The sequence below is a fragment of the Bufo gargarizans genome, chromosome 4 (assembly GCF_014858855.1).
Source record: "Bufo gargarizans isolate SCDJY-AF-19 chromosome 4, ASM1485885v1, whole genome shotgun sequence".
In the NCBI taxonomy this organism is placed as follows: Eukaryota; Metazoa; Chordata; class Amphibia; order Anura; family Bufonidae; genus Bufo; species Bufo gargarizans.
Genome location: NC_058083.1, coordinates 419,330,538 through 419,353,462, shown reverse-complemented (window position 1 = coordinate 419,353,462; position 22,925 = coordinate 419,330,538). Strand labels below are relative to the sequence as shown.

At 44.9% G+C, this 22,925-nt stretch overlaps 1 long non-coding RNA gene across 6 annotated transcripts in view; it reads right to left on the bottom strand.

Annotated features, from left to right (window-relative positions):
• The window catches only part of LOC122934283, an 898,769-nt gene that overhangs the window by 326,326 nt on the left and 549,518 nt on the right, over window positions 1-22,925 (bottom strand). The gene's annotated exons all lie outside the window — the stretch shown is intronic.

The following is a 22,925-nucleotide window of genomic DNA, read 5'->3' as shown; positions in this document are numbered from 1 at the left end:
AGTGTTTAATGATACAGTCAGTTACTGTCTAATCAGAGGTCTAATGTACTGTATTCACACCATCATGTGAGCACAGTACAAAAGACCCACCATCAGATAGGAATGTGTTTTCCGGTCGTGCGTACCAGCTCTCATGTGTGATGCTCTAACTGAGTCAATAATCCCTCTCCTTTTCTGGCCACAGGTAATGGTCTGAGTGAGACAGTCAAGTGAGGCTGTCTGCTGTGCTGATAGTCCAAACAAAGAAGGAAGTTAAAGAGTCAGGACAGGAAGTAGAATATAGTACATAGAGTGACTTCAAAAATATTCTGGAGAAACATCCACCTATTTTGCTTTATGTAAAAAAATATATATACAGAATCTCCACATATAGGCTGTTATGTGCTAAGAATGTTGATGGTAGTGTCCCTTTAAAAGGCAGCTTTCATTAAAAATATATTGAAAATTAGCGTAGTTGATCAGGGGCAACAAAGACAGTTTTAGATAATTTTCACAAATGTGCCCCATAATTGACACTTCAAATTAGGAAAAAATGAACATGTTTATCAGATTTGCTGTGTTATGTAGTCAGTCACATTTACAAAAAAACAAAAAACAAAAAAAAACTGTAAGTCAAGGGTGGGGAACCTCCAGTCTGCGAGCCGCATAGGGCCCCCGGGATAAATTCATGTTGCCCCCGACCCCCTGCCATAACATATAGTGAAACTCTAATGACCGGTGGAAGCGGTCATTAGCATGAGGGAGGCAAAGGAGGTGATAACAGCACTGCACTGGTTGTACTCACCTTCCCAGGTCTTCTTCCGGCCCCGCTCTGTGTCCTGACATATACAGTGTCAGGATGTAATTGTCATGGTCTTACCTTCTTGCTGTTCTCCTTCGTTTGACATGTGCTGGCGGCCATCTTGGTTTCTGGGTTTCTTGTAGCCTCCCACCCTGCGGCTTCTCCTTCCCACTGGGAGGAGCTGGATGCCTAGCTCATATATATAGGAGGTCTGTGGCTTCAGTTCCTTGCTTGGTCCTCCTGTGTTCACATGCTTCTAAGACTGCTGCTGCTTCTGGTTCCTGATCCTGGCTTCGTCTGACTACCCTGCTGGTTCCTGATCCAGGCTTCGTCTGACTACCCTGCTGGTTCCTGATCCAGGCTTCTTCTGACTACCCTGCTGGTTCCTGATCCAGGCTTCGTCTGACTACCCTTCTGGTTCCTGACCTCTGGCTTTGCAAGACCCTGCTTCGGTTTAGCCATCCGTTTGGACTTTTGCCTTACAGCTTGATTCTCAATAAAGCCTTCTTTTCCACTTATCTCTTGTTGTACGTCTGGTTCATGGTTCCATGACATTAGGACCAAGCCATGAATTCTGACGGTACAGGGCCATCCTCGCTACCTACGCTGGTTGCCAGACTTGATCAGCAGGATCACCTGTTGGGTCGGTTCGTTGTGGCGTTGCAAACCCTGCTTGAACGCACGGCTCATTTAGCTTCCGTTGCCGATGGGTCGGTTGTCGCTCCTGGGCCCGCTCCTACTGCCGCTCCGGTTGTTGCGCCAGAGTCTACCCCGACACCTGTTGCTGCGCCTGCGGTGTTTCGGGGTATGACCGGTTCTGCCCCCCTTCCACAGCGCTTTGGGGGAGAGCCAACTCAGTGCCGAGGTTTCCTTAACCAGGTGGGCATTTATTTCGAGTTGCTGCCACATGCCTTTCCTACTGAGAGATCAAAGGTGGGCCAGCCCTTTATGGGAGAACAACAATCCGGTGGTTGCCGAGTTTTCCGGTTTTGTTGCTTCTCTTCGGAAGGTATTCGATGTGCCGGCTCGTGCTGCCTCTGCTGCGAAGCTCCTTATGTCCATCAGACAGGGTTCACGATCCGTAGCTGAATACGCCATTGAGTTTCGTACCCTGGCAGCAGAGGTGGGCTGGAATAATGAGGCTCTGGTCGCTGCTTTCTCTCATGGTCTCTCGGATGCCTTGAAGGATGAGATTGCAGCTAAGGACCTACCAGTGGAGCTCGAGTCTCTTATTTCTTTCCTGATTTTGATTGACACCAGACTCAGGGAGAGACCTTCCTTTAAGGAGAGCCTGCGGAGGTCTTCTAACAGATTGGCGCCTACGTTTGCTGTCCCACCCGTGCCTCCCTCTCCTCCCACGCCTCCTGGGGATGACTTGTCTGGGGGTGAACCCATGCAGCTGGGGTTTGCTCGCCTGTCCGAGGGGGAGAGGGTACTCCGGAGACGCGAGGGCCGATGCATGTACTGTGGTCTCGGTGGGCATTTTCGGTTGGCATGCCCGAACCGTCCGGGAAACGCTCGCACCTGAGATCCTGTCGGGGGCAGATCTTGGGTGGAGTCTCCTCGTCCCCGGTTTCCCGTGTTGACAAACCACTGATTACTGTTGTCCTCTCCTGGGTCGGGGGCTCGGTGACGACCCAGGCGTTGGTGGACTCTGGTGCTGGTGGTTTGTTCATTGATAGTGTGTTCGCTGCCGCCAATTCCATTCCTCTGCAGCCTCGAGGTTCCCCACTGGCTCTTGAGGCGATAGACGGCAGACCCCTTCTGCCGCCACACGTGACTCAGGAGACCCTTCCAGTGGGGATGGCCATTGGTGCCGTTCACAGAGAGTCGGTCTGTCTCCAGGTTATTTCGTCTCCACACTACTCGGTGGTCTTGGGGTACCCCTGGCTCCAGAAGCATAATCCGACTTTCGATTGGAGATCGGCCGAGATCCTCTCGTGGTCACCGCAGTGTGGGGCTAGTTGCATCCATGGGCCTGTCAAGTTGCTGTGTACTTCCTCAGACTCTCTGTTGCCTCCTGAATACGAGGAGTACCGGGATGTATTCGATAAGGTGCGTGCGGTTGCCCTACCTCCGCACCGCCCATACGATTGTGCCATAGAGTTACAATCTGGTGCCGTTCCTCCTCGTGGCAAAGTCTATCCACTGTCGGTAGCGGAGAATGAGGCCATGGAGGAGTACGTGAGGGAGGCGCTTTCACGCGGACACATTCGCAAATCCTCGTCCCCGGCAGGGGCTGGATTTTTCTTTGTGAAAAAGAAGGGCGGTGAGTTGAGGCCTTGCATCGATTACAGGGGTCTCAATCGCATCACGATCAAGAACGCTTACCCGATACCCTTGATTTCCGAGCTGTTCGATCGCCTCAAAGGGGCCACGGTCTTTACCAAACTCGACCTGAGGGCGGCATATAACCTGGTAAGGATCAAGGCGGGCGATGAGTGGAAGACCGCGTTTAACACCAGGACCGGTCATTATGAATCCTTGGTTATGCCCTTTGGGTTGTGCAATGCGCCCGCAGTCTTCCAGGAATTCATCAACGATGTTTTCCGTGACCTGTTGCAGCAGTGTGTGGTGGTCTATTTGGATGACATCTTGGTATATTCTGAATCCATGGAGGCCCACATTCTGGATGTCAGACGAGTGTTGCAACGGTTACGAGAGAACAAGCTGTTCGGTAAGCTTGAGAAATGCGAATTTCACCGATCCCAGGTAACCTTCTTAGGTTACATCATTTCCGCTGAGGGGTTCTCCATGGATCCTGAGAAGGTTTCGGCTGTCTTACAGTGGCCCCAGCCCAGTGGTCTTCGTGCCCTGCAGCGCTTTTTGGGCTTCGCCAATTATTATCGGAAGTTCATCAGGGACTTTTCCATGCTAGCCAAGCCTCTCACGGATCTGACCAGGAAGGGCAGTAATCCCCAGGTCTGGCCGCTCGAGGCCATCCGAGCTTTTGAGGCTCTAAAGTCCGCCTTTGTGTCGGCTCCGATTCTGTCGCATCCCAACCCTGGGTTGCCTTTTGTCCTCGAGGTGGACGCGTCTGAGACGGGAGTAGGCGCCCTTCTGTCTCAGCGTAGAACACCAGAGGGTCCTCTGCTTCCTTGTGGGTTTTACTCCCGGAAACTGTCTTCCGCGGAGTGCAACTATCAGATTGGTGACAGGGAGTTATTGGCCATCGTGCAGGCCCTTAAAGAATGGAGGCACTTGCTCGAGGGCTCGGTGGTTCCGGTTCTCATCCTGACGGACCACAAGAATCTGACCTACCTCTCTGAGGCCAAGAGATTGACACCACGTCAGGCCAGATGGGCTCTGTTCTTGTCACGTTTTAATTACGTGGTCTCCTACCTACCCGGTTCCAAGAACATCAGAGCGGATGCCTTATCACGGCAGTACTCCGAGCTGTCCGGGGAGGAGTCGATTCCGACTTCGGTCATACCTCCGAATCAGATCCTGGCCGCTATTCGCACCAGCCTGACCTCTCCCCTGGGTGAGCAGATTTTGGCGGCTCAATCTGGTGCTCCCTCTGGGAGACCCAACGGCAGATGTTTTGTGCCTGAGAAGTTGCGCACTCGGTTGTTGCGAACCTACCATAACTCCAAGGCCGCGGGGCATCCTGGAAAGAATCAGCTGTCCTGGGCTGTTTCACGTCTGTTCTGGTGGCCTTCTCTACGTTCCGACATCGCCGCATATGTAGCGGCATGCTCCGTTTGTGCCCAGAGTAAGTCCCCTCGGCACCTTCCGTTGGGCCTTTTGCAACCCATAGTCACCGGGGAGCGTCCATGGTCACACCTGGGGATGGATTTCATTGTGGACCTCCCTGCATCCCGAGGCCATTACGGTCATTCTCATGATTGTGGATCGGTTTTCCAAAATGTGCCACTGTGTTCCTCTCAAGAAGTTACCCTCTGCACAAGAGTTGGCCTCGATTTTTGCCAGGGAGGTCTTCCGGTTGCACGGTTTGCCCAAGGAGATTGTGTCGGATCGGGGGAGTCAGTTTGTGTCCAGGTTCTGGCGCGCCTTTTGCTCCCAGTTGGGGATTCATCTCTCTTTCTCCTCGGCCTACCACCCTCAGTCCAATGGGGCCGCAGAACGATCCAATCAGGCCTTGGAGCAATTCCTTCGTTGCTATGTCTCCGATCACCAAGACAATTGGGTTGACCTCCTGCCTTGGGCTGAGTTTGCCAGGAACACGGCGGTGAACTCTTCCTCTGGGACGTCTCCCTTCATGGCCAATTATGGGTTCCAACCTGCCGTGTTACCGGAGGTATTCTCTCCCCAGGATATTCCGGCTGTGGAGGATCACCTTTCCGTCCTACGTGCTTCTTGGGTACAGATCCAGAGGTCCCTTGAGGTCTCTGCGCAGCGCCAGAAACTCCAGGCTGATCGCAGACGAGCACCCGCTCCTTCCTACCAGGTCGGAGACCGCGTATGGTTGTCCACCCGCAACCTCAACCTTCGAGTGCCCACTCCCAAGCTGGCGCCTCGCTTTGTTGGTCCCTTCCGAGTGCTTCGCAGGGTAAACCCGGTAGCCTATGCCCTTGCGCTTCCTCCTGGCATGCGGATCTCCAACGTGTTTCATGTCTCCCTGTTGAAGCCACTGGTGTGTAATCGTTTCACTTCCTCGGTTCCTCGGCCTCGTCCGGTCCAAGTGGGCAATCGTGAGGAGTATGAGGTGAGCAATATCCTGGACTCACGCCTGGTCCGCGGTCGGGTGCAGTTTTTGGTCCATTGGCGTGGTTATGGTCCAGAGGAGCGTTCCTGGGTTCCCTCCGCAGATGTCCATGCTCCTGCCTTGCTCCGAGCCTTCCACGCACGCTTCCCTCAGAAACCGTTCTTTACTCCGCGGAGGAGGGGCCCTTGAGGGGGAGGTACTGTCATGGTCTTACCTTCTTGCTGTTCTCCTTCGTTTGACATGTGCTGGCGGCCATCTTGGTTTCTGGGTTTCTTGTAGCCTCCCACCCTGCGGCTTCTCCTTCCCACTGGGAGGAGCTGGATGCCTAGCTCATATATATAGGAGGTCTGTGGCTTCAGTTCCTTGCTTGGTCCTCCTGTGTTCACATGCTTCTAAGACTGCTGCTGCTTCTGGTTCCTGATCCTGGCTTCGTCTGACTACCCTGCTGGTTCCTGATCCAGGCTTCGTCTGACTACCCTGCTGGTTCCTGATCCAGGCTTCTTCTGACTACCCTGCTGGTTCCTGATCCAGGCTTCGTCTGACTACCCTTCTGGTTCCTGACCTCTGGCTTTGCAAGACCCTGCTTCGGTTTAGCCATCCGTTTAAACTTTTGCCTTACAGCTTGATTCTCAATAAAGCCTTCTTTTCCACTTATCTCTTGTTGTACGTCTGGTTCATGGTTCCATGACAGTAATGCACGTAGACGCGCACTATGACCTGACGCTGTGTGCTGTCAGGTCACAGTACAGCATGGCGGGAAGAAGACCAGGGAGGGGAAGTGAATTTGCCAAGTGGCAGTGCCATCCAGCACTGGAGAGGTAAGCTTATTTTTTTTATTTTTATCATCTGATCTGAGATTTGAATGGATGCTGGGAGGTCTGATAGGGGCTGATCTGAGGCTAATTAAGGGTGGGGAAGGTCTGATCTGAGGCTGAGGGTCTGATTGCGTTTGATCTGATGTTGGGAGGGGTGTGATCTGAGGCTGGGGGGTCTGATAGGGTCTGATCTGAGACTAAGGAGGGTCTGATGTGAGGCTAGGGAGAGTCTGATGGGGGTGCGATCTGAGGCTGGGAGGTCTGATCTAAGGCTGGGGATGGTCTGATCTGAGGCTGGAGGGTCTTATGGGAGTCTGATCTGAGGCTGGGGGGTCTGATCTGAGGGTAGGGAGGGTCTGACCTGAGGCTGGGGGGGTCTAATGAGGGTCCGATCTGAGGCTGGGAGGTCTGATGGGAGTCTGATCTGAGGCTGGGGGGTCTGATGGGGGCTGATCTGAGGCTAGGGAGGGTCTGATAGGGGTCTGATATGAAGCTGGGGGTCTAATGGGGGTCTGATCTGAGGCTGGGGGGTCCGATAGGGGTTGGTCTGAGGCTACGGAGGATCTGATCTGAGGTTGATGTAGGCTGGGGGTCTGATCGGAGGCTGATGGAGGTGGGGGGGGGAATCTGAGACTGAGAAAGTGACAAAGGCAGGGACAGTAGCAGAGTGAAAGCTGGGTGAACCCCCTCTCTGGACCCCCCCCCCCCCCCAACCTGGGTTTAGCATGGCTGCCATTAATGCCAAATAAAGAACTAAATAAATAACATTCTAAACTTAAAAATTAGACTGCTATGTTTGGTCAAAATGGCACCTGTACTGTATATAATAGATATAGTGCAGGTGCCATTTTTGTGGTCTAGATATTTTTTTTTTTTATTGAAGTCAGTTATATGTTTGACCAAATATAGCAGTCCAATCTTTAAGTTGAAATTTTGGATGGCCCCGCATGATTATTACAAATATCCAAATGGCCCTCGGCAGCAAAAAGGTTCCCCACCCCTGCTGTAAGTAAATACAGCTTATCTCAATAAGAAACATCATACCAACAAGTCAAACGTAATTGTAATTCAGTGTAATTCTTGTGGCGGATTTAACATTTGCAAAATCCACAGTATGTACAGGGCCTAATAGAAAACTGTGTAACGTTTCTTTGCTGTGCAATATAGTATACATTCTACTATTGTATAGTATATATAGTATAGCATTGTAAAGCCTGTACTGTAAATACAGATTTAAAATGTACAGCATGAGCCCTTTATATTAGCTTCCCTACATAATTATCCTTAGGCAATTCTCATGATTAGTTTCTGTCGTTCTGACGTTTGGCAGAAGTGTACTTGGGGTTTTAGTGTTTCATCATCCACTTTTATATTCTTAAGCGCCTTTTATTATTTGTGTTCTTTTCCTGTTTGGGCATGTATACTGCAACAAGCAGTATACATTACTTTCTAATGTTCTGTGTCTGTTTTTCAAATTCTGAGTTTATCTGACTTTTATTATATGCTGAGGAGGATATACAACAAATTCAGTTCAGGTTACAAGTAGCGGGTTACACGACACATCAAGATAACATATAAATCCAGTGTTATGAAAAGTATTTGCTCTCTTATAAATGCCCCCTTCAGATCGCAGATTTGTCACACAGATTTCTGACATATAACGAAATATTAGACAATGGAATATGGGAAAAATCATTACATCTTTTAATATTCACTTATTTAAAGAAAGAAAAAACTCTAGAACACACATGAAATTATATCATCAACCCTTTAACTGTCTTAACCCCTTCACAGCCAGGCCAATTTTGGAGACAATGTTTTTTTTTCTTTTCACCTTTTTTCTTTTTTCCCTATGGTTGTATAAGTTTTTTTTGTGTGAGACAATTTTTGAATGGCATTCAACAAAGAGAACTGGTACTACAAAATACCCAAAATATCAAAATTTATTAGACATAGAAGACATATACATACACATGTAAAAACTAGTGGAAACAATATATAAAGTGCCTACAACGGCAGCTCAAAGAAATTTAATGAAATCACATATAGTATAGACTGTGGGCTTCCTAGAACTCAGCATCATATACATCAGGAGTAAAACATATCTTCCATACCTGAAACCTAGATGTATGATGCGAGTCTAGCGGGTACAGATGGCAATTATATTACACATAACCAGTTCAGTATGAAGTGTGCGCTAGCATACATATACAAAATCACTTGCGCCCTGAGCAGGTCTGGATCTCTCTTACCCGATATCCCACAATGTATGGATGAGCTGTCGCTACAAATGACAGAAGACAGAAGTGTGTGCAAGCTTTTTTTTTTTTTTTTTTTGCAGGGTGCCCTGTAGTTTTTATTAATGGGGAACACGCAACTTTTAAAATATGTTCAATTTTTTGGGAGGTGACCAAATGTGACCATAAAATACCAATTCTGCGTTTGGAATTTCTCTACTGCCATTCACCATATAGGATAAATAACGATCATGACAATGATATTTTAGAACTTTGGACATTTCCAGATGTGGTGATTGCTTTTCTATTGTTTATTATATTTTTAATATGATAAATGGGGAAAGGTGAGCTTTTTTGAAGTTGTAATATTTGTGTTTTACATTTTTTTGTATGTTAAACATTTTTGTCCCCTTAGGGTACTTGAATATTCAATTGTTTCTGTATTACAATGTATCGTTATTTTACTGGTATGCTATTACACCCTGAGGCAAGGTGTAATATGTAATATTACAAGGCCCTGGCTACCATGACAACTTTCTGAAACCCCACAACTACATCTCCGTGGGGGAAGGGGGGTGATCAGGGAACCTCCTCATTCTGGATAACAAATAGGGTCTCATGGTTGCTACTGATGATAGCTTCTGTGGGGGTTAAACAGTTAAGCAATCCTTGGCTACCTTGCAGATAAAATCGGCTTTTTTAAAAATATGCTAATTCCATACCGTAGTTAGTGCAATGAGAGGGGCAGCATTGCTCTAATTGCACAGAAGCTTCACTCCAATCATTGTCCAGCTCCTCACTTGGACTGTTGATTAATAGGGCTGGATGAGGTTATGTACCGTACCTGCTGCCAGGACCTGTAAATCAACGGTCTGAAGAAGGGGCTGACCAGTGAATGGAGTGAAACTTACTGTATGTGCAATGAGAGCAACATCACCACCCTCACTGCACTAAAGGCATAATTTTTATATTCCAAAAAAGCCAATTCTATCTGTAATGATGCCACAGATTTTTCTAAGAATATCACCGTTGGAATCAGGTGAGCTGATAATCCCCCTCCCAGAGATGTAGTTGTTTCACTATACTTGGTTTCATAGTAATGTAGCTGTAGTGCCTTTAAAGGGGATGTGCAGTGGTTTGATACTGATGACCTATTCTCAGGATAGCTCATCAATATCCCAGTCCATCAGATATGGCACTGTGCACTATGGGACAGATAGACAGAGGCCCATATTGTGCCTCACGTAGTAATGGTGATATTCTCAGTGCTCACACACAGAAATAGTGCCCTGTTCAGGCCTCATACAGTAAAAATGCTCCTCCTTGTGCGCCGCATAATAATAATAGTCCTTTTATACCCATCACATAGTAAAAAGGCTACCTTTCTGCCCCTATACAATACCCCCTTTTACCCCCCCAGGAATAATAAAGTTAAGCATTTTAATTGTGTGGGAACACAAAGAGGTACACATTAGTGTTTTAGGGCAGAAAGAAGGTATTATAGAGAGAATGGCAGGCAGGGAGCCACAGTGATTAAATACATATAAACCTACATATTACACACACAAGTGCAGTATATACCAATAAATAATACGCACATGTGGCATTATATATGGATCTGTACTGTACCATTGTGTACATCCACAGGTAGTAACCTCAAGAATTACCGTAGCTGTACTGCAAAAATAAACTGGCAGATGAGTTTTGTTACACAATAAACATTTGAAAGATATCATCACTCGGAAAGGAAGACGGCAGATGCTGCGCATGAAGACAATGGTGACCTTTGGCCTCCACATGGCTGATGACTTGCACCACCTCATATCATCTATGTCCAGGGTTAGGGTCCATTCACACAAATGGGTCCGCATCCATTTCACAATTTTGCGGAACAGGTGCGAACCCATTCATTTTCAATGGGCCGGAATGTGCTGTCCGCATCCGTATTTGCGGATCCGCATTTCTGTTCCGCAAAAAAAATAGAACATTTCCTATTCTTGTCCGCAAAGGCTACTTTCACACTCGCGTTTGGTGCGGATCCGTCATGGATCTGCACAGACGGCTCCGTTCAGATAACACAAGCGTCTGCATCCGTTCAGAATGGATCTATTTGTATTATCTGTAACATAGCGAGTACATGTGCAAGTAGCGTTTTGGTGTCCGCCTCCAAAGCGGAATGGAGATGAAACGGAGGCAAACTGATGCATTCTAATCTGATTCTTTTCCATTCAGAATGCATTAGAATGCAATCTGATCCGTTTTTGATCGCTTGTGGGAGCCATGAACGGATCTCACAAACGGAAACCAAAACGCCAGTAGACTTAAAGGGAATGGGTCCTGACAGTTAAAACTAGATAGCAACATACATCTATTTTTTCTAACCTGTTTTTTTATTTTCTGATTACAGATTTTTTTATTCAATTTCCTGGGCATGATTATGGGGGTGGCAAACTTGCCTGAACTGTTCTTAACACCATTTTGAAAGCATTTAAAGAATTGCTTTATGGCAGCCCCATGGGCCATAGACTCAATAGACAGGGGGGACCTCACTGACTTCTATGGGAGAGTTTTCTAGGCATGTTCTGTGACCTGTGCAGAGATCACTGTACATGGATAGAATAGATAAGCTCTGACAATCACTTATTGTGAATGGTGGATCCTGTCTTATCTATACAAAGAGGTGATTTCCTTAAATGCATATTAGAATGATAGATAAGAAGATAACTATAGCAAAGGGATCTGTACAGACCAAGAAGTGGAGGCTATTATTAGGCTTAATGCCAGTGAAAAAACTGCAGGATTGTATGGTTTTTGTTTGAATATAGATATTGACATGTCAAATTAAAAATAACACCATCAACAATGATTTGAATATATGTTTAACATAAAAATGTCATTTAAACAATTATACATTTTCTGATGACATTATTCCCTTTAAGTCTGTACTGAATCAGCACAGCAGGACTGTACTTACACCTAGCCTGTAGTCCCCCCATACGCTCAGAGCAGCCATTCAGGAGCTTGTCTACTCACAGCCTGAAGCTATGAGTACAAAGCTTTTAAACTAGCTGAAACTTCCAAGGTTAGTATTGCTCCCCCTTCCCTCTTCAGATCAACAGTTTCATGCATAGAAATATGCATGAGGCTGATTTTAAAGGGAACCTGTTACCGTGATTTTGTGTATAGAGCTGAGGATATGGATTGCTAGATGGCCGCTAGCACATCCGCAATATTCAGTCCCCATCTCAGGGACAGGACTCATCTCAGGTTAATTTCCATATGTATCAAATCATTTTTTTTTTACACAATAAAAGCACACAGAGCTATGAGGGCTGGGTAATTCGGATGTGCTAGCTCTATACACAAAATCCTGGTGACAGGTTCCCTTTAAAGTGCAGAAACATTATTCTGACCTCTGACAGGGTGTCCCTTTAGGGTTGGGAGCCCTAGGCAATTGCCTAGTTTGTCCCCCAACACCGGCCCTGAATATTAACCCTCTACACAACCCTTTTAATGCACCGAGTATAAGTTATTGTTTGCTACGGCTGTATGTGTGTAGATATGAACATTTCTGAGCTGTCTGCAGATTGTGCTTCAAACAGTTCCTCGGTTAGGTTAGACTTGGAATCAGCAGACTCTTACAACAGTTTTATGTTCCTTGTTTTCTTTCCCGGCAAGTGAAATGTATCTGTTAAACACATCTGTTTTGCTAACAAGAAGTTTTAAAATATATTTTCTTACATGCAAAAAAATCTGACCTGGGGCCAGGGGAAAGCATTAAACCTGCAAATCAAATTGACAAACCAGAACTTTATATCACATTAGTTCACTTCTCAAGACTACATCCAAAGACATAATTGTAGAACATAAAACAATGTAAAAGCTGCCAAAGCTATATCATGACGATTATAGTAAAAATAAGAGAAAGTGGCTAATTGTTTTACCATCCAATGTTATCTGTCTAGACAATGGGTACATGCAGAACAAAAAAGGACTATGATACCTTATAGAGAACCTGTCACATTTTACATGCACTATCTGCAGGCAGCATGTTATGGAGCAGGCGAAGCTGACTAATTTGATATATAATTTTATTTAAAAAAAGATTAAGTACAACTTGTAATTTATTCATTTATATCTCTGCTATTTCTGACTTCAGTTGTACATGGGGAGATGTTTATTGGTGATTGCTAGCATTCGCTGTGTAAGTTTATACATAGATAGCTGTCAGTCACTGATAGTTATATGCAAAGGTGTTCTCAGTGATTGATAACTATCTCTGTATACAGACTTAAGCCTCATTCACACGTCAGTGTTTTGGTCAGTGATTTCCATCAGTGATTGTGAGCCAAAACCAGGACTGGAGCCTCCACAGACATAAGGTATAAGGGAAAGATCTGCACCTCTTCTGTGTCTAGAGCCGCACCTGGTTTTGGCTCGAAATCACTGACGTGTGAATGAGGCTTTAAACAGACAATGCTGCCAATCACTGATAGGTGTACATGAGGGCTGTCTTAAGTTCAGAAAAAGCAGAGATTCAAAGTTTTACTAAATCTATGACAATTATATATCAATATGCTTAGTTTTTCCTGCTCTATAGCATGCTGCCTGCAGATTGCACTGCAATTTATGTTGACAGGTTCTCTTTAAAGTGAGTCTGTCACGCTTAACATGCAATCCTATCAGGAGGAGCTGACCAGATTGATAAATATTTTCTGGGAAAAAGATTTAGTCATTTATTTATATAAAGAGGACCGCTCTGTATATATGTCCTGACAGTTATCTCTGCATGTATGTCACTCAAGGACGACAGTCAGCACTCATAAGACCACCCACTGGACTTCTAAGCATAGAAAGAACAGGGATTTAAAGAAGACCTGTCACCTCCTCTGACCTGTCTGTTTAGTAACTACTTGTATTCCCAATGTAACAACAATTCTTATGACTCTATGTTGTGGCATTCCTTTATTCCCACTAGAGGTTTATAAATGAATTACTACTGTGTGCAATAAACTTCTAGCATTAATAATAGAAGAAGGGTACAGTACAGAGTCATAGGAATAGATGCAAAACAGACATGTCAGGAGAGGTGACAGATCCTCTTTAAATCCCTGCTCTTTCTATGCTTAGAAGTCCGGGGCGGTCTGATCAGAGACTGACTGGCGTCCTTGTATGACACGCAGGGATAACTGTCAATCACTAAGTAGTTCCGCCCACTGGACTACTGAGCCTATAAAGAGCAAGGATTTCGGTGAATGAAATACAAGTTATACTGAATCTTTTGGTCATTGGCAACTCTGAGTGGGCAGAGTAATGGCCGCTTGCAGCGACCAGAATATGTGCCCACACACACAATGTGGTAGTGTACGGAGAGACAGTTCGGTCGGTACCCATTTTTTCTTAAAGTACTTTCACACTTGCCTTGTGAGGATCCGGCAGGCAGTTCCGTTGCCGGAACTGCCTGCCGGATCCGGAAATCCGTATGCAAACGGGTATCATTTGTAGACAGATGCGGATCCGTGTGACAAATGCATTGAAATTCCGGATCCATCTCTTCGGTGTCATCCGGAAAAACGTATCTGGTATTTATTTTTTCCGCATTTTTAAAAGTCTGCCACCGGGAAACCGGATCCGGTTTTCCAGAACATTTGGTACCGGATCCGGCATTAATACATTTCAATGGGAATTGATCCGGCATTCCGGCAAGTGTTCTGGAATGTTGGCCGGAGAAAATACCGCAGCATGCTGCAGTATTTTCTCTGGCCAAATACTGTAAAGGGACTGAACTGAAGACATCCTGATGCATGCTGAACGGATTGCTTTCCATTCAGAATGCATTAGGACAAAACTGAAGCGATTTTTTCCGGTATTGAGCCCCTAGGACGGAACTCAATGCCGGAAAAGAATAACGCTAGTGTGAAAGTACCCTTACACAGGTGACATGTGTACAGGAAAAAGTATGCTTATGCTAACTGATAAAAAACAACTTAGAACATTTTATGAGCTGACAAATCAGCAAATGTCATTTTATGTATACTGCATGTAGAGATCACACTTTAAACTATATTTAATAAGAGCTCCCTTACTGAATGAAATACGGTATCTTGCCTATAGGACACAACACATAGGATTTGGTAATTGTAGACAGGCATCATGGCAGCCAGAGAACTTTTATGTTCAGCTCTGCACATGGTGCCATTGCTCATTATTTTAGCCCAAGCGTGTTTAAACTGAAGGTATAGATAAACCTACACAATAATGTCTTCATTCATAGTTTTATATCAGGGTCAGTTCACATAAGTATGGCTGTCCAGTCTTTTCCCTCCAGTGCAGTTCAAAAGCACTGGAGACAAACTGATCACCACTGAGATCATTGTTTCCTATGTGTCCGGTGGCATCAATATTTTGTGTCTGACTCCTTCTACAAATAACTGCCTGGTTACAGCTGTTATATGTGAACGCGCCTTTAAAGAATATCTCCAATTATTGGGGTGTCATCAGTATTAGCTTATGATATATTCTCTTGTAGAGATTCTGGCACCTTATAGCTTTTACTTTTTTTAATGCCATTTTTCTGTAGTTTCAGCCTTAGACTGGGTTCAGACCTGAGCGTTTTACAGCGCGTTCCTACACGATGTAAAACGCTCAACGGGCAAGAACCAATGATTCCCTATGGGAATGGTTCTCACCTGAGCGTTCTACAGCGCGTACGATCGCGCTGTAAAACGCCCGACGCCCCAAGAAGTACAGGAGCTTCTTTGGGGCGTCTTGTCACGCGTTCCCGTACATAGACTTCCGGGAACGCGCGACAATGGGCGTTCGCTTGTTCTGGAGCCGCGATTGTAAACGCGCATACAATCGCGCATAAAGAGCGCTCCATCCCGAACGCTCAGGTATGAACGCAGCCTTAAAGTGAATGAGTCAGTGAATGAGTCAGGTTGTGTCTACAGGAGTCTAAATACTGGAGCTACAATGATGGCTCTGACCAATTGGATTAATCTAAATCTTGTCCTTCATGCAGTATGCATTGGTTTGCAACACCTCTTTAAAAGTGTCCTGATCCATTTGTTATATATTTGATTGGCACTGGTTATGGCCATGCATATAAATGGACCCCAAGAGGGCTGGACAAGGAAGGAACTACTTAGGAATAGTCATGACCAGCCACATTGTTAACATATGTACTTAAAATTCAGGACAGTTGCAGTATAAGCCATGGGAAGAAAATCACAGTGATTTAAAAGGGAATATACTTGATTCTATAATGATTTATCAGGCAAAGATCAGGAGCACTTTAGCAACAGCCCCCTTTAGAGGTGTTTTCAGGGAGTACAATACTGATGACCAATGCATGGAATGGTTCATCAATATCAGATCAGCAGGGTTCCAACGCCTGGCAACTCTGCTGATCAGCTGTTTGAAAGCGGGAGCTCTGTGGCATCCTTACAGCAGACTAAGGACGACACCGTACATTGTATAGAGGCTGTGTTTGGTACTGCAGCTCAGGCCTATTACCTTGAGGACTGAGCCGCGCCTAGGCCATGTGACTGATGACTTCATACAGCTGAAGTGAGGATAGGTCATCAATATTTTACTTCTGGTGAGTGCTATGAAATCTAAGACGTTCAACTGCTTAATCCAATTCATCCTTATGTTTTCAATAAAACTTTCCTTTGTTAAGTAGGTCTGTCATATATAGTCAGATCTGGCTTTTGTCTCAGGCATAAAACAGTTAAGCAGGTTGGATATTTATTCAATGCCAAAGAACAAGGGTAAAACCTCGACAAGTGATAACCGAGTGTTCAGATTAAAGGCAGGTCTTTTAACACCTCGTGGACATGTCTGGGCACATAGCTGTGAGCTGGGTACTGCAGACCAGACACAGATCATCTGGTTTGGTTTGCTAGCCTCTCCCTAGTACCGGTGTGCTGCAGCAGTCTTCTGTGACCCAAAAGGATGTTCGTGCCAAAGAGATGGAGAGAAGCTGTTGAAGTCAGCTGAAAGAAAAACCACACGCTCTCCACTTCAAACGTCAAAAAATAAGCTCTTAAAAAAGTAACTGATTTATTTTTTATGTCTTTGCAAACAGAATTTAGTTAGTGTAGGAGGTGATGGGCTTGACTCAAAAATCTTTTTAAAACCACGATATATGTACAGAAAAATGATAAAATATAAAGAGAGCTTAACCCCTTAATGACCCATTTACCTTGGGCCCTAGAGACCTGGCAGTCTTTTTTCATCCTTGCAAGTCAAAGGCCTTAACTTTTTTTTTTTTTTTTTATCTTTCCTCAATGTAGAGTTATTGATAGATTTTTTTTTATTGCAGAATGACATGTACTTTTAATAGAACAATTTAAGGTACATATAATGTATTGATTAAAGGGGTTGTGCAGTGCTTAGGTACTGATGATCTATCCTCAGGATAGGTCCGGGTCCGACAACTGGCACATCCACCAACAAGCTATTTGAAGAGGCCGTAGCGTTCGTGCAAGCACCAGGTCCTCTTCAATGTTAACCTGCTTGCATCATATCTAAGCATTTTTTGGTAGAGGTTTGCAAAAAACAGCAATTTTGCTATTTGGGTGTGATCTTTAGGTCTCTTTCACGCGAGCGTGACGGATTAGGTCCAGATGCGTTCAGAAAAATTCGCACCACTTTGCAAGCAAGTTCAGTTTTGCCTGCGATTGCGTTAAGTTGCTCACCTTTTTCCGCGCAGGTGCAATGCGTTTTTCACGCGCGTGATAAAAAAACGGAAGTTTTACAAACATCATCTCCTAGCAACCATCATTGAAAAACGCAATGCATCCGCACTTGCTCGCGGATGCAATGCGTTTTTCACTGAAGCCCCATTCACTTCTATGGGGCAGGGCTGTGTGAAAAACTAAACATGCTGTGTTTTTCACGCAACGCAGAACTGATGAGTGAAAAAAACGCTCATGTACACAGACCCATTGAAATTAACCACTTCAGCCCCGCTAGGTGAAACCCCCTTCATGACCAGAGCACTTTTTACACTTCGGCACTACACTCCTTTCACCGTTTATCGCTCGGTCATGCAACTTACCACCCAAATGAATTTTACCTCCTTTTCTTCTAACTAATGGAGCTTTCATTTGGTGGTATTTTATTGCTGCTGACATTTTTACTTTTTTTGTTATTAATCAAAATGTAACGATTTTTTTGCAAAAAAATGACATTTTTCACTTTCAGCTGTAAAATTTTGCAAAAAAAACGACATCCATATATAAATTTTTCGCCAAATTTATTGTTCTACATGTCTTTGATAAAAAAAAATGTTTGGGCAAAAAAAAAAAATGGTTTGGGTAAAAGTTATAGCATTTACAAACTATGGTACAAAAATGTGAATTTCCGCTTTTTGAAACAGCTCTGACTTTCTGAGCACCTGTCATGATTCCTGAGGTTCTACAATGCCCAAACAGTAGAAAACCCCCACAAATGACCCCATTTCGGAAAGTAGACACCCTAAGGTATTCGCTGATGGGCATAGTGAGTTCATAGAACTTTTTATTTTTTGTCACAAGTTAGCGGAAAATGATGATGATTATTATTTTTTTTTTTTTCTTACAAAGTCTCATATTCCACTAACTTGCGACAAAAAATAAAAAATTCTAGGAACTCGCCATGCCCCTCACGGAATACCTTGGGGTGTCTTCTTTCCAAAATGGGGTCACTTGTGGCGTAGTTATACTGCCCTGGCAATTTAGGGGCCCAAATGTGTGAGAAGAACTTTGCAATCAAAATGTGTAAAAAATGACCGGTGAAATCCAAAAGGTGCACTTTGGAATATGTGCCCCTTTGCCCACCTTGGCAGCAAAAAAGTGTTACACATCTGGTATCGTCGTACTCAGGAGAAGTTGGGGAATGTGTTTTGGGGTGTCATTTTACATATACCCATGCTGGGTGAGAAAAATATCTTGGTCAAATGCCAACTTTGTATAAAAAAATGGGAAAAGTTGTCTTTTGCCAAGATATTTCTCTCATCCAGCATGGGTATATGTAAAATGACACCCCAAAACACATTCCCCAACTTCTCCTGAGTACGGCGATACCAGATGTGTCACACTTTTTTGCTGCCAAGGTGGGCAAAGGGGCACATATTCCAAAGTGCACCTTTCAGATTTTGCAGGCCATTTTTTACACATTTTGATTGCAAGGTACTTCTCACACATTTGGGCCCCTAAATTGCCAGGGCAGTATAACTACGCCACAAGTGACCCCATTTTGGAAAGAAGACACCCCAAGGTATTCCGTGAGGGGCATGGCGAGTTCCTAGAATTTTTTATTTTTTGTCACAAGTTAGCGGAAAATGATGATTTTTTTTTTTCTCTTTTTTCCTTACAAAGTCTCATATTCCACTAACTTGCGACAAAAAATAAAAAATTCTAGGAACTCGCCATGCCCCTCACGGAATACCTTGGGGTGTCTTCTTTCCAAAATGGGGTCACTTGTGGCGTAGTTATACTGCCCTGGCAATTTAGGGGCCCAAATGTGTGAGAAGAACTTTGCAATCAAAATGTGTAAAAAATTACCGGTGAAATCCAAAAGGTGCACTTTGGAATATGTGCCCCTTTGCCCACCTTGGCAGCAAAAAAGTGTTACACATCTGGTATCGTCGTACTCAGGAGAAGTTGGGGAATGTGTTTTGGGGTGTCATTTTACATATACCCATGCTGGATGAGAAAAATATCTTGGTCAAATGCCAACTTTGTATAAAAAAATGGGAAAAGTTGTCTTTTGCCAAGATATTTCTCTCATCCAGCATGGGTATATGTGAAATGACACCCCAAAACACATTCCCCAACTTCTCCTGAGTACGGCGATACCAGATGTGTGACACTTTTTTGCTGCCAAGGTGGGCAAAGGGGCACATATTCCAAAGTGCACCTTTTGGATTTCACCGGTCATTTTTTACACATTTTGATTGCAAAGTTCTTCTCACACATTTGGGCCCCTAAATTGCCAGGGCAGTATAACTACGCCACAAGTGACCCCATTTTGGAAAGAAGACACCCCAAGGTATTCCGTGAGGGGCATGGCGAGTTCCTAGAATCTTTTATTTTTTGTCGCAAGTTAGTGGAATATGAGACTTTGTAAGGAAAAAAGAAAAAAAAAAGAAAAATCATCATTTTCCGCTAACTTGTGACAAAAAATAAAAAATTCTAGGAACTCGCCGTGCCCCTCACGGAATACCTTGGGGTGTCTTCTTTCCAAAATGGGGTCACTTGTGGCGTAGTTATACTGCCCTGGCAATTTAGGGGCCCAAATGTGTAAGAAGTACCTTGCAATCAAAATCTGTAAAAAATGGCCTGTGAAATCCGAAAGGTGCACTTTGGAATATGCGCCCCTTTGCCCACCTTGGCTGCAAAAAAGTGTCACACATCTGGTATTGCCGTACTCAGGAGAAGTTGGGGAATGTGTTTTGGGGTGCCATTTTACATATAACCATGCTGGGTGAGAGAAATATCTTGGCAAAAGACAACTTCCCCTATTTTTTTATACAAAGTTGGCATTTGACCAAGATATTTTTCTCACCCAGCATGGGTATATGTAAAATGACACCACAAAACACATTCCCCAACTTCTCCTGAGTACGGCGATACCAGATGTGTGACACTTTTTTGCAGCCTAGATGCGCAAAGGGGCCCAAATTCCTTTTAGGAGGGCATTTTTAGACATTTGGATCCCAGACTTCTTCTCACACTTTCGGGCCCCTAAAAAGCCAGGGCAGTATAAATACCCCACATGTGACCCCCACTTTGGAAAGAAGACACCCCAAGGTATTCAATGAGGGGCCTGGCGAGTTCCTAGAAATTTTTTATTTTTTGCATAAGTTAGCGGAAATTGATTTTTTTGGTTTTTTTCTCACAAAGTCTCACTTTCCGCTAACTTAGGACAAAAATTTCAATCTTTCATGGACTCAATATGCCCCTCAGCGAATACCTTGGGGTGTCTTCTTTCCGAAATGGGGTCACATGTGGGGTATTTATACTGCCCTGGCTTTTTAGGGGCCCTAAAGCGTGAGAAGAAGTCTGGAATATAAATGTCTAAAAATGTTTACGCATTTGGATTCCGTGAGGGGTATGGTGAGTTCATGGGAGATTTTATTTTTTGACACAAGTTAGTAGAATATGAGACTTAGTAAGAAAAAACAAAAACAAACAAAAAATTTCCGCTAACTTGTGCCAAAAAAAATGTCTGAATGGAGCCTTACAGGTGGGGGTGATCAATGACAGGGGGGTGATCAATGACAGGGGGGGTGATCAATGACAGGGGGGTGATCAATGACAGGGGGGTAATCACCCATATAGACTCCCGGATCACCCCCCTGTCATTGATCACCCCCCTGGTAAGGCTCCATTCAGACGTCCGTATAATTTTTACGGATCCATGGATCGGATCCGCAAAACACATGCGGACGTCTGAATGGAGCCTTACAGGGGGGTTATCAATGACAGGGGGTGATCAGGGTGATCACCCCCCTGTCACTGATCACCCCCCCTGTAAGGCTCCATTCAGACATCCGCATGATTTTTTACGGATCCATGGATACATGGATCGGATCCACAAAACACATGCGGACGTCTGAATGGAGCCTTACAGGTGGGTGATCAATGACAGGGGGGTGATCAGGGAGTGTATATGGGTGATCACCCGCCTGTCATTGATCACCCCCTGTAAGGCTCCATTCAGACGTCCGCATGTGTTTTGCGGATCCGATCCATGTATCCATGTATCCGTAAAAATCATGCGGATGTCTGAATGGAGCCTTACAGGGGGGGTGATCAGGGAGTGTATATGGGTGATCACCCGCCTGTCATTGATCACCCCCCTGTAACGCTCCTTTCAGACGTCCGCATGATTTTTACGGATCCATGGATACATGGATCGGATCCACAAAACACATGCGGACGTCTGAATGGAGCCTTACAGGGGGGTGATCAATGACAGGGGGGTGATCAGGGAGTGTATATGGGTGATCACCCGCCTGTCATTGATCACCCCCTGTAAGGCTCCATTCAGACGTCCGCATGTGTTTTGCGGATCCGATCCATGTATACATGGATCCGTAAAAATCATGCGGACGTCTGAATGGAGCCTTACAGGGGGGTGATCAATGACAGGGGGGTGATCAATGACAGGGGGTGATCAGGGAGTGTATATGGGTGATCACCCGCCTGTCATTGATCACCCCCCTGTAAGGCTCCATTTAGACGTCCGTATGCGTTTTGCGGATCCGATCCATGTATCCGTGGATCCGTAAAAATCATACGGACGTCTGAACGGAGCCTGACAGGGGGGGGATCAATGACAGGGCGGTGATCAATGACAGGGGGGTGATCAGGGAGTTTATATGGGGTGATCATGGGTGATCAGGGGTTTATAAGGGGTTAATAAGTGACGGGGGGGGGGTGTAGTGTAGTGTGGTGTTTGGTGCGACTGTACTGACCTACCTGAGTCCTCTGGTGGTCGATCCTAACAAAAGGGACCACCAGAGGACCAGGTAGGAGGTATATTAGACGCTGTTATGAAAACAGCGTCTAATATACCTGTTAGGGGTTAAAAAATTCGGATCTCCAGCCTGCCAGCGATCGATCGCCGGTGGCAGGCTGGAGATCCACTCGCTTGCGTTCCGTTCCTGTGAGCGCGCGCGCGCGCCAGTGTGCGCGCGTTCACAGGAAATCTCGCGTCTCGCGAGATGACGCATATATGCGTGACTGTGCGCAGGGCTGCCACCTCCGGACCGCACATCTGCGTTAGGCGGTCCGGAGGTGGTTAATGAGTCAGGATTCAGTGCGGGTGCTATGCATTCACGTCATGCATTGCACCCGCGTGGAAAACTCGCTTGTGTGAAAGGGGCCTTAGGGTTTCATTTTTACAATGTTTTAACTGGTTTATTTTGCAGGTCAGTATGCATACAGCGATACCAAACATATAGTTTTATTAAATTTTTAGTACTTTTGCAAAATAAAACAGCATTTCTGGCATTGTTGCATAGATTCTTTTTTATCAACCCATCCAACGTGTGGGTTAAATACTATTATTTTATAGTACTGTTCCTTACAAATGCAGCAACACCAGTTATTTTTATTTTGTAGCATAACAAACCGTTTTCTAGAGAGAAAAACAATAGTTTTTTTCCCTTTTGTTTTTAGCAATTTTAAACATTTTAAGCTCTATTGTATTTTTCTGGTACACTGCGTCACTGTGAATACTATACAATACTCAGAAGACGCTCCACTTTTCTGCAACTGTTTCTGACTTTTTTGGTAGTTATTTCATTATTTATCTTTAATCTTGATTTTTTCTTATTTTAGGTTGACAATTTGAGGCTATAAGACAGTAACCACTTTTCCACAGAGTTGGTTTGAAGTTACAGCAGTTTCATGTTACAATGGTCATTC